General features: G+C 45.9%; 1 pseudogene; it reads right to left on the bottom strand.

Annotated features, from left to right (window-relative positions):
* Nucleotides 1-632: 632 nt before the first annotated feature.
* LOC136499324 (uncharacterized) lies at nt 633-1,773 on the bottom strand (annotated as a pseudogene).
* Nucleotides 1,774-15,765: the final 13,992 nt, after the last annotated feature.

Consider the following 15,765-nt stretch of genomic DNA (forward strand, 5'->3'; position numbering starts at 1 on the left):
GACACCCATGAGGAGGGAGATCCAGGCCGGATGACGGCAGCGGCAGTCTCGCACTCTCTCGCTTGCGGTGAAGTCGGTCGGCGAGGAGAAGCTGCCACGCCGGCACGTGCGACACGGCCGGGGAGCAGGAGCACACTGCCCGGGCCCCGGTGTCCATACTTACTATTACTCCGTATATAAAGGCCCGCCGTGTTTCCGTATGACCCGCCGCGTAGCAAGCAGGCTTTCGAACGCGCGAGCTGGGCATGGGTGGCCCGTGGAGTTTTCCACGTCGGCTTCCTCGGAGGGAGGTTGCCTGAAAAGGCCGGGAACCCCGCTGGGAAGTGGGCGGTGAGAGGGCTCGGCACCCAGCTCATCTCCATCCACAAGCAGAAATCCACGTATGTGACAGATACCAAAGAAAAGCGACACTGCACTGATCCTGTGACAAACATTGAACAGGCCTTGCAATCCAATCCAAGAAAGCAAGCAAGCTGCATCCAAATCTAATCTAACATATTTATTCAGAAAAGTTATCAGCATGGCACCGAGTACAGTGCTCAACCACCGTCAGCCTAACAATAGATGGAACTTCATCTTCAATGTGCGTTCTAATTGCCGCGACGCCTCTACGCGCTTTCATGAGAAAATCGTTACTCATGGGAGTGCACCTGCCACCAGACATTGCGCTATCACACTTAGGATCACCATAAGTGGTATCCAGTGTGAGCCGGCCAAGTGACTTTGCGTTCCTGAGAATATAACACGTTAGCTCAACCAAGCTCTTGGCTGAGTTGAAGCCTTTGAACCTCACAGTCTTAAGGCGGCCATGGTGCTGCTCAGGCATCTGCCTCAACTGCAAGGAGCCGCCTCCGAAAATTGATTCATGCTGCATACTTTCCTCAGCTACCTGTGTGGGGTGGAAAAGACATCATAAATAAAATAGAGTGAAAATGGATCCAACAGTTACTAAATATTTTGCAGGATGGAATGAACAGAGTCTTACATCCAACAACCAAGTCTCCAAGGAGGGAGAAGCGTCAATGAAAGAAACCAGAGAAAAATAGTCATAGGATGGGCAAGAGGACAATCTCAGATAAATAGACAGCCACTTGAGGAATAGGAATTTGGTGCGAAGCATTGGTGTATTAACCCTCTGCAAGATAAAGATGTTTCAGATTATATATACAAAAAAAAGTATGACTACAGTTATATTCATATATACATCCCCTAGTCTACAAAAAATAATGTTTTAGGAAATCCATACCTCATAATGTGAGCTGATGGAAAGAGTCTTGAGGTTTGGCATACTGGATGACAATTTAAATCGGGCATAACAGACGAGGTTGGAACGGCCCATGCACAGGTTCTTCATTTGCAGTGTTTCTCCACGTGAGACTTTTACACTCCCTCCTTTAAAGATAAAACAGGAGAGATTTCGAGCTTTGCTTATCACTCGCAGCTTCAGGCAACAAGAAACCTTCAGGCTATGGAGCTGCAGCAGGATGCAAGGTATCTTCAGGCACGTTATCTTCTCGCAACCAGTAACTTCTCCAAAGCATGGGAGTTGGAAAGAATGCACTCTAACTCATTATCCAAAATATGCACAGAACGCAGGAGTAGAATTTTTAGGTTTCTGAATGGGCCAAGTTCAGGTGTGGGATGGAAGGCGCAGCAGGAAAGTTGAAGATACCGGATTGAGTTTTGGACACCATCAGTTAAAAGTGTGCATGGGACATTATGCTTCATGTCAACTCTATAACATAGCTCAATGGTGAGTTCTTCAATCCCAGGTTATAAGAGAAAGGCATGAGACGAGCAAGCAGCACGGGCAGCATCACGCAGTGGCAACAGGGAATATATATGGTGCAAAATGTCCTGCATGCACACACATGGGATAAAGTCAAACATTGGGATTGTAAACCCAAATGGTTACTTATAAAGTTATAAGAGAAAGGAAAACAGCATAACATGGAGGTAATATTCTACCCTAGGTAATCCTCCACATGAGTGCACATGGTATATTGCATTACACATTGCACATATGCCAAGAATCTGCAAAGTGAAGAGCTCACACATGGGGGAGTGTTGGGCTGCCTAATGTTGTAAATTGTAATTAGCCCATGAGCTTGCTTAGAGCCCACTATTTATGTCGGCGTGTGAGTATACCTAAGAAATACAACAGACCATTAGAGCTGAACAAAGCCAAGGTACTAATTTAGGAGGGCTGGGCAGAGTGCTGGACTGGACAATTGCAGAACTAGGAACTCTGTTCTCTATTTATATACATAATACATTAAGATAACATAGTGCAAATAATCTGTGTGGCTAGAGCGACACGGGGACATTATGGTCCCCGCTACATAGCACTACGCTCACACATCTAACTCCATTTATGTGAATATCTTGACTTATATTAATACATAATGATAGACCATTTATCTATCCAATATGAGGTCTCCAGTGATTGTGGATAGGAATTTCTTTAGAGTAAAAGGTTTGCTCCACTTTAGTTTAGAGAAGCAAAGCAATTCAATTCGGTACAACACAGCGTATTATAGGCACACCCAGTGGCGGACCTAGAGAATTGCTAGAGCCTGGGTGAATATATAACAACTAATACCAAATTTAGTGACACATCAAGCACTAATAGAAGCAAAGTCGATAACTAAGATACTTTTGGAAATAAATCTAACGTTAAATACCCGTGTGTGATTGAGCGTACATTAAAAATTAATATTCTAGAACTGGAAAAGTACGCAAAGGCTATAGACTTTTGGGGTCCGCCCCATGGCGCCCGCCACATTACTTGACGTCATTATGTATTCTGTTGTGAAAAATAACTTGTGGGCGAATCATGTGGTCACAAAAATGACCATGCGCTCACCCAGGTACATGAGGCGTGCAGAGGATAGGAGCAAAGTCAATGGGAGAAGTCAAAGGAGCTCTTATATCGAGCAGCTTCTTCGGCTATAAGAAGAATAGGGAGAGGCCCCGGCCTGTAATCATAGATGTACATTGTATACTACAAGAAAAATAAAGAAAGAGGTATCATTCCCCTTGTGCTATGTATGTATTGTGTATGCTGATTTCTCAACCAATACAACTTATCTTGACCATATTTTGTATATGACTTATCTTGACTATATTTTGTATATACGAAGGACCGAGCAAGGTGACTAGAGTTGGGGGTGAATATGGTAGCCTAATCCAATTTTTCTTTCGATTTCGGCCGCTATCCCAACACCGTCCAACCAAGTGCTCAAAACACAAAACACTAACCAAACGACCTCCAAAAGACATGAAATTTTGTGGAGAGGCTTAAAATATTGTGAAAAACATCTTCACCAAAAATAGCTCAATTGGAGAAGGTTGAAAAACTGGCCTAGGCCAGTTTCCAAATCTGGCTCAGACTGATTTTCAGATTTGAGCCAAAAGGAGAAAACGTCAATAACCAATCAAACAAATTTGAATAGACTTGAACTTGGTGGGGGACCTTAAAACACCAAGGAGAAGATCTAAAAAAATGAGCTCAATCGGAGCAAGTTGAAAAACCGGCCTAGGCTGGTTTTTGCAGATTTCAGCTAAAATCTCTCCAAGAAAAATTCGAAATAAATTCAAACGTACTCTATAAAATCTGAAATTTTGCAGAGAGGTTCCCTTGGGTGCTTAGAAGCTTTTTCCCAAAGATCATCACCCAGAAGTCAACGAATCAATGCAGATCAAAAAATCCATTAAAAGAGTTAGGGTTTTCACAATATTTCGTAAAAGTGATGGATCTAAGTGATCGTGAGGAATCTGCCCAAACCACTTGGTAAAGATGTTCCTTAGAGGTTCCAGCACGAATCCATCCACTCAAATCACCCTCAAACCTGCAGTAAGTTGAAATCCATCAAAAGCTCAAGAGAGGGGGAACCGGGAAGAGAAAAACCAAATCCAATCGAAACAAACGAGATTCAAGAAAGATCATGGACAAGATATTCAGAGGACATGATTGCTTTATTGCCAAGATCAACAAGGTCTGGTCTTACACATAGATGCCACGTGCCTCCTCCTATTCCCGCTAGAATTCCAACTGGGTTTTGAGGCACAAACTCGAAAAACCGTCAGCAGGTGGTTTCAAGGCCCAAACCACCAAACTGCGTGGAGAAGTGTATCCGCTACAACTCCTCTATAATCTTGGCATGTGTCATCATCGTCCTTGACCGACCGATCACCAAGTCCTCTTGCGCCTCCACTTGACTTGGTCAACCATTGTCTTGACTTGGTCAACACAGTCTACTCCTCCGCATGTACTCTTGCTCGTCGATGTACCCAAGTGTCAGCCACCCGCGGTCAATCTTTTGGCCATCTTGGTCCCTCGGTCCAAGCGTCACATCCATCCTTCACTGCTTCTAGTCCATTGGCACGACACGTCTCTACTTGCCCTTCTCTATGTCCATCAACCATCTCTGTGATCCACACCTACACACCAACATACCCAAAAGATATGTTGCACACGCACTCACGCGATGGTTAGTCTCCAAACTCAACCAAAGCCTTGATCATCTCCTGACAATCACTAATCATAAATTGACACACAAGGACACATATCAACCTTTGTTTTGCAATCTCCCCCTTGATGAGTGCATTGTCCACACCAACACACAGAGATAGATTAAAGAAGAAGAAAAAAGGCAAAACTCACTCAAATGACCAAAAGCCAAAGAAAAAGCCAAAATGGGGTCATTTGAAATGAGCAAAGTTTGGTCCCCAAAGAAAATATGTGCTCCCCTCGAGTCTTCTGCGCTAGGCCAATGGCACCTTGCACGCCAAGGAAGCCTCGAGAAGCCTCCCCCAGGTGAGGCCGCACCATGGTAGGTAGCCCCTGACGGTCAAACGTCAGACTATGGTAGCAGCGTCAGGGAGTGGTTGCGACATTGTTGGCCCCTCCTAAACAACAGGGAATTACCAGGCGGCACAAATACGAAGGAACTACAAGCACCCGGTGGAGAATCCTTAGGCTAGAACCAAAACTGACTTGTACCCCATGTCCTCCTTAGGATATAAGGGGAGGCATGGGCTCCTTAGAAGGGGATCGGGTCCTCGATCACTCAAGTAGACTCAATAGCCAGGAACCCTAGGATAGCACCGCGCAATCCCCTACCAAACTCTCTCGATTTTTTTGTTGTAAACCCCAGATTAGACATTCTTAACATGAAGAACACTATACTGCTAGACGTAGGGCTCAGAAGCCCAAACTAGGATGAACCGATCTATGTCCCTAGCGTATTTTGAGCGTCCAAGTCACTAGAGACGACCCACACATCGACTTCCGATGAACAATCCGGATGCTTGCCATACATGGTTCCGAACCCGCGACACCTAGGTACTGTGGCCAGGCTGGCATAGGAGCAATCGGCTTAGCCGACTTGGGGCAGGGGAGCCGGTCTCGCGCGTCTTGGTGAGTTGGCCTGGCCGACTTCGTCGAGCCAGGTCGCCATCCTCCTTCTTCTTTGCTTGTTTCTTTGTCGTTTGTCACGCCAAATATTTCCCAACACCCTTTGATGTTAGAAACTTGATAGCATGGCCCAATTTCCACGTTAGCACATTTTTGGGTGTCAACATCTACCAAACAATAAATTTTACAAACAGAGAGAACATAATGATAAATGCATAAACAGAGTACACACTTCTCAAGTCATAAGGAAAGAGTGTTGAACAACTTCAAAAATAAAACATGGCATGATGCCGTAGCCTCTTATTTGTTGGGGGGCCATATGGAATATGAGCTAAGTCCTCCTAGAAGGGGCCCAACTAGTGCTATTAGAGCATGTAAAACCCACTCCCACCAAGGGGCCGCTTGTAAATTGTTGTTGCCTATATATGGTGACATGAGCATGAGGGCAAGGGGCTCTCTCCCTCCCACTCTCATTTCGCAAATCCTAGCCACCAAGCTCTCTCCTCTCTACACTCTCACTACACCACAACACCGCATTAGCATCAAACATCTGACGCTAAAAATAATATTTATTGATGAATGATCTATCGCTAAAGATAACTCATAGATCTTCTATCGCTATTTCCTCGTTTACCAATTCACTATATGTCGGTATAGATATGTATATTTATCATCATGCGGTCTGTCACTAAAACCTTATATCGTCATGCGGTCTATCGCTAAAAAATGGTCCCACATTAGTAATCGAATGTGGTCGTCATTAATTAAAAATCGTAATCCTACAATTCAAATATTTTTGAACTATTCAAATTAACTCGGATGGAGAAATGACCAAAACAACTAAGACAAAAGTAGCTTTGTAATAGTATTATAATCTACTTTTAAAATAAATTATAATAGAAATTAGTATCATAATCCCAAAGATATTATTTATTGGATGTAGCATATGTTACAATTGAAAAACATAGAAGAGAATGCAGTAATGAAGAACAAAGAGCTCTTACACTGCAAACAGACACATATGGATAACAATTCTACGAGATTACTACTGAACCTAGATTTGTTCTACTCCAGATTGCATGGTACTACTCCTCCACATTGCTTACTCTACTCCACCAGATTTGCTTACTCTACTCCTCTAGATTGCTCTACTCTACTCTAGATTACTCATATTCAAACCAGATAGATCTACATCTAAGAAAAAGATAGTATTCTAGATGTGGCCGGCCTCCCACCGCCGATGGGACTACTGATGTGCGCCGGCGATGGGACTACTGATGTGCACCGCCGGCCCCGCCACCGCCGGCCTACTCGTCATGGAGGAGCACAAGGAGCGGCTTGAGGTCCTCCATCGCCTCACGCATGGCGGAGATCTTGCCCTCCCTGATCGGCTCCTGTTGCTTCACAAGGTCGTCGTTGGCGTCGATAAGGATCCTCGAGACGTCGTAGGTGGCCTGGTTGAAGAGGCCATGCCTTCCATCGACCTTCCTGGCATGGTGGCGGATGCCCCTCTGGTACCGACATAGGAGACGGCCGACGGCGAGGTCCATCCCGTTCCCCTCCAGAAGCGGCAGGACGGCGAGGTCCACGGTATCTAGGGAGATGCAAACCTTCGCCAAGTGGATGACTCTCCCAACGGAGCGTAGATTCTAGCGGCACTTCTCCCCTCCCTTGAGGAAGAGATGGAGCATGGCGAGTCTCCACGGAAGTGACCTTGAGGACGATGTGGAAGAGAAGCGGGTGCTCGTCGAGGAGGAGAAGGCCCTCGTGAAGGCTCATGATGGTCCTCCCCACGGGCGCCTGATGTGTGCCACTGGCCCTACCGCTACCGGGCTCGTCGTTGGAGAGGAGCACGATGAGTGGCTTGAGGCCATCCATCGCCTCACGCATGGCTACGATCTTTCTTGACCCGATCGACTCCTTTTGCTTCATGGGCTTGTGGTTGGTATTGATGAGGATCCTCGAGACATCGTAAGCGACTTGATGTAAGACACCGTGCCTGCCATCGACCTTCCTCACATGGTGGTGGACTTCCCAGCCGTACTAACCGAGGAGACGGTCGGCGGTGACATCCATCCTGTTCCCCTCTAGAAGCGGCAGCACGGCGAGCTCCACAGTGTCGAGGCAGATCTTCACCTTTTGTAGCTGCTCCACTCATACGACAGAGCGCAGATCCCAGCCGTACTTCTTCTCACCCTTATGGAGGAGCTGCAGAAGAGCCGGAGTGTGGCGCGCCTCCACTGAATCTAGCTTCACGACGATGTGCTCCGGGTGCTCGTCAAGGAGGAGAAGGCCCTCGTGAAGGCTCGCGACGGTCCTCCCCGCCACCGGCACCTCCATCTCTCCCCGGTCAGCTTTTTCCCGCTCTCTCTCTAGATAACTGATGTGGGGTGGGGCTTCTCTCTCCTGTGTCCTGAGAAAAATGGACGGCTATAACAGTGTGTGTATTATAGTGACGCGATTTTGTGCCAATCGCACGAAAGGTACCCAGTCGGACCTGAGGCGGCGGGCAGAAGCTTCGAGAAGGGGAGCATTGTCGCGGCATTGGATGAGTCCACGCCTCCGCAGGGTGCGGTGTGGTCATCCGAGGGACCTGAGTCGCTTATCCTTGTTGGGAGCGGATGGACGAAAAGCAGCGAGGGAAAGCAACGAAAAGAAGAAAGCAGGAGACGGTGAGAGACGGGTTGCCGATGAAAAAGCAAACGACGTCGGGTCTCCAAACTGGTGGGAGCGTGATCTCCAAGCTGGTGCCTCTACCTGGTAGGTGGGTCCCGTGCACAGAAGCATGCGTACATGAGGGGAATCCGAGGGGATTTTTTTTAATTTTAACACTTTTTGTAAACTAATTTTAAATCTAACACTGTTTTTTTTCAAAACTAACACTTTTGGCCGTGCCTATTGCCATGGCGCGATGAAAAGCCTGTGCCGCGCCATGCGTGGTGGCGCGGTGGGTGGCTGACGTGGCGACGACTGAAAATGCTGACCGGTGACGTGACAGGGCCTGCCGCGCCACCGATCTTGGTGCGGCAGTGCCGCGCCCTGATCCATGGCGCCACAGAGCCAAATAAAAGCCCCACGGCTAGTCCCGCCTGCCTGAGCAGCAAGACCGCCTGCCCGCGCCTGCCCGCGCCTGGCTATCGCGCCCGCCGTCCGCCCGGCCCTCTGTTGCCGCCTCTCTCCCTCCCTTCCCTTCCATTCCCCGGCCGCCTCCCTCCCTCCTCGTCCTCGTTCGATGTAATGACGCACTTTTTATTTTCGTTTGAATGATGGATAGGAATATTATGAATGGGAGTTAAGGTTAGGAGGAAAAATATGTTTGGGAACTATGAGCTATAGTTTGGAGTAAGATATTAGTTTGATTTTGTCAATGTTAAGGTTAATTATTTAGTTAGAAGTATGTTTACCATGTATATTTTTGTTGCTATAAGTGTTGGTTATATTATTTTAGTTGCAATGCAAATGATTATATTTTACATTAATTTGTGTTGTTTTGATTGATGTTTAATTTGAACCGTTTTATTAGATGAAAGACATGTTTCGGGAGCAGTTGTGGTAAAAATGGGGTCGTCCTAGAGAATTGTACCCCGATGAGTCTAGCAAAGATGCCCCCGTCCCTCCTGAAGTCCCTGTCCCTAACTATGATTGTGGTCGTCCGACCGACGTGTTTCAATCGAGACATCCGGACACGGCGGCTCGTTGCTTCTACACATGCAGTCGTTTTAATGTAAGTAATTGTTTCCGTATGTTTTTTTCTTCATTTGTATTACTAGGTTACTAATATTTTGTTGTGTAGGCTCATGAGAGGTGCTTTTTCTTTCAGTGGATCGACGGTGCAGACAAGTTTGACCCTAGGTACCTCCTTTTCGATGATTGGTGGAGAGGGCGACATCCATGAGAGCACTTCGAGCGGTGGGTTCCACCTCCCCCTAACCCCCATCTAATGACGGCTAAGGAGAAGCACTTAGCCATAGTTAGACGACTCGAGGAACCTCCTCTATACGATTGGGGAGATCGAGCTATGATAAACCCTGAGAATACGTTGGAGTTTGTGTGTCCAAACAAGCATGAAGTAATTGCAAAGTGTATGTGTTGAAATGTTGAGCTATATGTGTTCATGTACTAATGTCACCTTATTTAGGTGTATTCAATGGCGAAGTGTCATTTCAAGGAGTGGTTGTATGGTCCTTAGAACCAATGGCCAGAAGAACCTCCAAAGGCAAAGCAAAAGAAGAAAGAAAGGTTAATTTACAAAGCACCTCCAGTCAAGTGCGAATGTGGTGTTAAATCCAACTACAGTCTAGTCCCTTCAGAGCTTGGAATAGGCCATTATTGCGGCCATATGGTTAACTATGATGAGGTTGGTTATTTTTGTGGTAACCATGAAATCATATTTTGTTTTTTTTGCTAAGACATATATGATATGATTTTTCGTTTGAACAGAGCACTAGGAAATACAGGTGGGAATGTTATGATGGTCAAGCTAAGTTCTTGGATGAACTGAAGGGGAAGCAAGTAATTGCACGGAAGAGGGGATATGGACCTGACTACGTCAACCTATTCGTTAAACATCACAAAGACAAGATGTGTGAGTTTGCTAGACAGCGCGGTATTTGTAACCCGATCGATGTTGGGCTTGACAAATGGGGATTGGAGAGACGGATGATGTTAGAGGAGGAGAGGGCAAGGAAGGAGGCAAGGGAGGCGACAAGAGTACAGATGTAGGTCTTGAACAAGCATGTTGTTGCATTATGTGCCAGTGAGTGCTTAAAAGCCTTTTTTCATTGCCTGATTTTAAATATAATATAATCGTGTTGCTAACTGATTGCATTTTATACATGAAGGGATTGGATGCAGCGAGGAACATGCTATAAAGGTGGCTCATGCAAGGTACAAGGAAAAGAAGTTAGATGAGCACAGAAAGCGAGCTGGTCGCACCGTTGAATCACCGATTGTGTTGTCTGATGAGGGGGACAAGGATGAGGACGACACTGCCAGACTTAGTGAGCTCATCGCTCTAATTGAGGTGGGCTTGTAGGCGGAGGAGGCTGAGGACAACACTGGTAGACTAAGCGAGCTCATCGCTCTAGCAGAGGTGAGCTTGCAGGTGGAGGAGGCTGAGGACAACACTGGCAGACTGAGCAAGCTCATCGCTCTAGTAGAGGCGGGCTTGCAGGCGGAGGAGAATGATGATGCATTCTTCACTTAGGCCGTAGAGGCCACAGATGAAGCGGAGGCCACTTGCGATAGGCTACATGGAGGTCAGAGCAATGCAGGTGAGCCTAGCCACATGAATGAGGAGGAAGAGAACATGTTCTTGTCTCAGGCCACAGATGAAGCAAAGGCCGCTTACTACAGGCGAAAGGCATATCAGGGCAATGCAGGTGAGCCTACCCACAGCAACAGGGTTGTGGTTGAGGATTGGTACTCGGACGATGAGTTGCTTACTTAGTATGTTTCTGACTGAGGGTTTTTGATTGCGTCGTCTGTTAGTTCCATACTTTATTAATGATCAATGTAGCTATGTACTAGAAATTCCATTATGTTGTCTTATATTCTATTTGAACTATTGATGTATTGTACCCATATATCATGTACTCGGATTACCCATGGTCGATCTTAAGTGATCCCATCCGTTTGTATCATGCGTTGAGAATTTCTAAAACAAACATAATCGAGTGAAATTATCTCGAATACGACACCATAGCCCACTGGTTCTACCGTGCCATACCCCAGGTTCTATCGCGCCATAGTCCATGGCGCGACAGTGATGCGCCATAGCCCATGGCACGGCAGTGACGCGGATAGAAACCGACCAGCCTCAATTGAGCTGATGTCGGTGTTGTAAACAACTACAAGTGCTGCCGCGACCATGCGCAAGTTGAAACGAATATGAAGCAAATAAATGGATAACAAGTTGCCACATAACATTTTCATTGGTTCATGAGTCTGCAAGTTTCAGACAACAATATTCATTCGACATAAGTTCGACATAACGAACTAAGTCCCAGGAATGTAAGGATCCCTCGAACACCTCTTGGAAACCTCGTCGTCCGGTGGAAGAAGGGGGTTGTCGTACTCCACCTCAAGAAGGGGGTACATCTGGTGCGGTGTGGGAGGGGCCATCCTATTACAAATTGATAAACAACGGGTTAGAGTATTCAAATTAATAATATTCAAATTAACATTATGTAGCATTGCAAAATTTGAACTACTTGTTATGCAATACGAACATAATATGAAAGCACATGCTGCCCTCGTCTTCTATGCCTGCTAGCCTTGTGACCAGATTCTTTGCAAACAGAGCAAAGATTCCTGCCATGGGTCTCGTTTAAGTCTCCCCCGTCGTACATGTCTTCGTCATACCCTCTAATAGCGTTCATGTCCCCCTTGAGTCGCTTCTTCTTCCTCCTACCCTTCCCTACCTTCATTAGATCCAGATGCGGCATGTGGTCATAACCATTATAAGGTGGCCACTGTGTCGGGTCAAGGTATGGCTCGAAGCTCATCTCCCAAATACTAACAGTGTTCGAACGGAGATACAAGGGTGGCATATATGGTAGATCCTCATAGTTGTACCCGCGAACCCTACAGGTCGTGATCATATGAGAGCAAGGGGCATGCATGATCTGAGGGACGTTGCAACTGCACTCTACCTTTTCAAGATCAACTTGGTAGTTTCGTTCACCATAACGTTCGCCGCCCAAGCTTGTGCCACCCTTGCCCCGTACACTAAAGATATGGCAGCGGGGTCCATACGGCTCGGTGGTGTGCTGCTTGGCCAATTCCTGGGCCTCCTTCAAATGTTCAGCTCTAGCCTTTCCAAAATGCCCCTGCTCAGCTATATTGCTCTATGCAAGTTCACACCTCTTCACAAAATATTCATTGCACTTATGAAAGAAGAACTCAACAATTCCAGACACAGGCAACGATCAAACTCTGGTGAATACATGGTTGAAGGACTCCGAGGAGTTAGTGGTCATGATGCCATACCTGAAACCCCCCTCGTCATATGCTAACGTCCATTGAGCCTTCTGTTCCATCTGCGCCTCTAACCAGGCCTTTCTCGCTTCATTTACCATCTTGTCTAGTTCTCTCTTTGTCTCCTTGAACCGGTGCTCTGTAAGTACACAACATAGAGCCTTTACATTGTCACATACCTCCTGCTTCTGCTGACGCTACCAGAAATTAGCGGCAAAGTGTCTTATGCACCATCTATTCACTAGAGGTGGGAACGCATCTATATGCTCAGCTATAGCATTAAGAAGCCCTAGGTGACGGTTCGAGATCAAACATACAGTGCGAGATGGGCCAAGCACTTGTACACGTAGAAGTCGCATGAACCATGACCACGATTCATTGTTCTCTCCCTCTACCAAAGCAAAAGCCATGGGTACTATCTGGTCCTCAGGATCAACAACAACAGCCATCATCAAGGTGCCCCTGTACTTTCCTGTCAGGAAAGTGCCATCAATAAGTACGACTAGCCGATAAAACTAGAATGCATGTTCCATTTGCGCGAATGACCAGAACACACGATAGAGGACATGCCTCAACAGGTCTCGAAAACACATCCCTTCGGTGTCCACAAACCATTTCAAGCTAGGGTTGTAGTAATACATTGCACATAAGATGTGGGGCATCCTGTTGTACGCTTCCTCCTAACTACCCCATCGAATCGCTAGGGCAATTTTCTTAGCACACCAAGCCTTTCTGTACTTCACATCATACTTAACGAATCTAGATATGGATAGTTGTAAAGAAGACACCGAAATATCGTTATTGTCATCAACGAGCCCCAATATATGATGGACAAGGTAACGTGCAATGAGCTACTGATGATTTTCCTTCCCCCTATTTGATAGGCAAGTGTGGGGTTCGACAACTTTACTTATCCTCCACTTGCCATCACTCTGTCTCTTTCATGCATTTAACCTCCACATACAACCATTTTTGCATATCACGTGGTACCTCAACTCCTGGTCTGATTAAGTGATGGTGTACGGCCTATGGTGGTACACAGCATAATCCTTAAGGAAGAGCTTCATCTCTGACATTGTGTTGAATATCATCCCCTTCCTAAAGGTTTCTTTCTCATGGTCATATAATGATTTCCTACACATCTCGAGACCGGTGTCACAAACTGCCATATCCATCATGCTGACATCCCTATAGCTCGAAACGCCCCTGAAAGGTACATTCATCGACCTTAGTTGCTCAAGCTCAGTCATTGTGTAAGGTGGTGGTGGAACATACTGCTGCGCTTCACTAATTCTGGCCCATGAATCATAGGGGGTATCATCTGCTGCCAAATCTATGACTAGTCTACCCTAAGCCTAGATACCATGCAAAACCATAGTGGATACTGGTAATGGCATAGTATGAACTGGTACTGGCATAGCATCTGTACCTCCTTAGTCATCATCAGAATCGTCTGAATCACTGCTAACTACATCACCGATCATGTCCTCCTCCTGCTGCTCCTCCTCTTTCCGTTCAAACTTATTCATATCGAAGTCATTGCTTATACAGCCTACTGCAGTTGAATTTAACTGCTCCTGCGTCAACTGACCGTCCAAATCCATGTTATCCTGAGTTGCTTCCCCTTTAACCCCTAATTCTTGTTCATTGCCTCCAACACCATCAATGGATGGCCCATCCTGAACACCCTGCATCCTGTACCTATTCTCCACCACCACCTCAGCTATGGGCACATTGGAACCTTGGAGCACCCTAGTGTAGCGAGACCAGTGGGCAGGGTCGCGCAAGGGCATGAGGCCATAGTGTGCCCTAGTCTTTTCAGTATCAAACCTCCCCTTTAGTGTGAAATCACCGCCAAACTTTACATTCAAATGAACACAAAGGTCATTGAAGCTAGGAGGTTCATTAAACCATTGCAATTCTTCTTCCATATCCTAAAATATACCATCTTCTCATCTAACACTTCCTCCGTATAAAACTCTAACACAACAATCCATTTGCAAAATTATTTCAAGAAACTTCATCAAGTCATCGAAATCGTCGTACGTAATGTCCATAATAATATTAATACATATTCTAACTATAACTATACTAACTAATCTAATATTAACATCTATACAAGGCTAACTACAACAACTAATTAGACTAAATCCAATGTATAACAAGACTCACTAACTATACTAGCTAAACTGCCTAACTTTACTATATATACTAACTTACTATATTACTTATACTAACTAAACTAACTAACTTTACTAACTATACTTTACTAATTATACTAACTTTATTTATTTTACTAACTTCCTATACTAACAATGTCGATTCAATCAACTAATACACTAGGGGAGTACCTCGCGGCAGCGGCGTTCGTCCTCGTGGCGGTGGTGCGCTAGACCAGGCCGGGAGGCGCAGGCGCTGGCCTCGGCGGGCGCAGCGGGCAGCCGCCGTGCGTGGCCGGAGGGGGTGGCGTGCCGGCGTGCTAGTGCGGCGGCCGCAGTAGGCGGCCGGCGTTCGTGGTGTGGCGGCAGGCGTGCTCAGCGACAGGCAGGCCCTGCCGATGGCTGGCGTAGGCGGGCTTGCTACTCAGACAGGTGGGACTGGCCACGGGGCTTTTATTCAGCTCTGTCGCGCCACGGATCAGGGCGCGGTAGACCCTGCCTCATCACCGATCAGCATTTCCGGTCGTATTTTATTCCTTTTTATCTCTTTTTATTCACATAGTAGTGGAGTATTCATGCTTGCTTACTTTCCTCTATTTTGTGGTTTTCTCAATTTTATTTTTTTGTTTTATCTTAGGTTTTTTATCTTTTGTTAATTCTATTTTAGTTATTCATTGGTTTTATTTTATATATATTTCATAGCATTTGCTAATTATTTTTTATTTCATTGTTATAATTTTAATTTTTCCATGTTCATATTTTACCTTTTATTTTCTATATGTCCCATGAAAAACATTTGATGTGTTTTCGTATGTTCACATAGTTACCTTTTAACAGTTGTTTTGGTCGCCGAACGTTACACGCAAGGAAATTTTACCGATTGCTTTGACTTGCATTCCTCCAAAACCATATAGGGGGAGGTTGGAGTTGATTTCTATCAAGCTTCATGTTGTCGAAGGTTGACGCGAACAAAATGTCAGCTGAGCTGACCGTGTCTACGAGGATTTTTTTGTGATGGTCCATCCTGCCACATTTGTTTCTATCACCATCGCATTGGTATGCGGGTAGTCACGAAGCTTGAGGTCAGAGCTGTCGAAGGTTGTCGGGAGATGGGACCACTATGAATTTTGGTGTGGACCCACACTGGGCACATGGTGCACCCTTCTCATGCGCTCTTTGCGCTATCTTTTGTTGTCGTGATCTTCGTTG

Source organism: Miscanthus floridulus, chromosome 13 (genome assembly GCF_019320115.1).
Source record: "Miscanthus floridulus cultivar M001 chromosome 13, ASM1932011v1, whole genome shotgun sequence".
In the NCBI taxonomy this organism is placed as follows: domain Eukaryota; kingdom Viridiplantae; phylum Streptophyta; class Magnoliopsida; order Poales; family Poaceae; genus Miscanthus; species Miscanthus floridulus.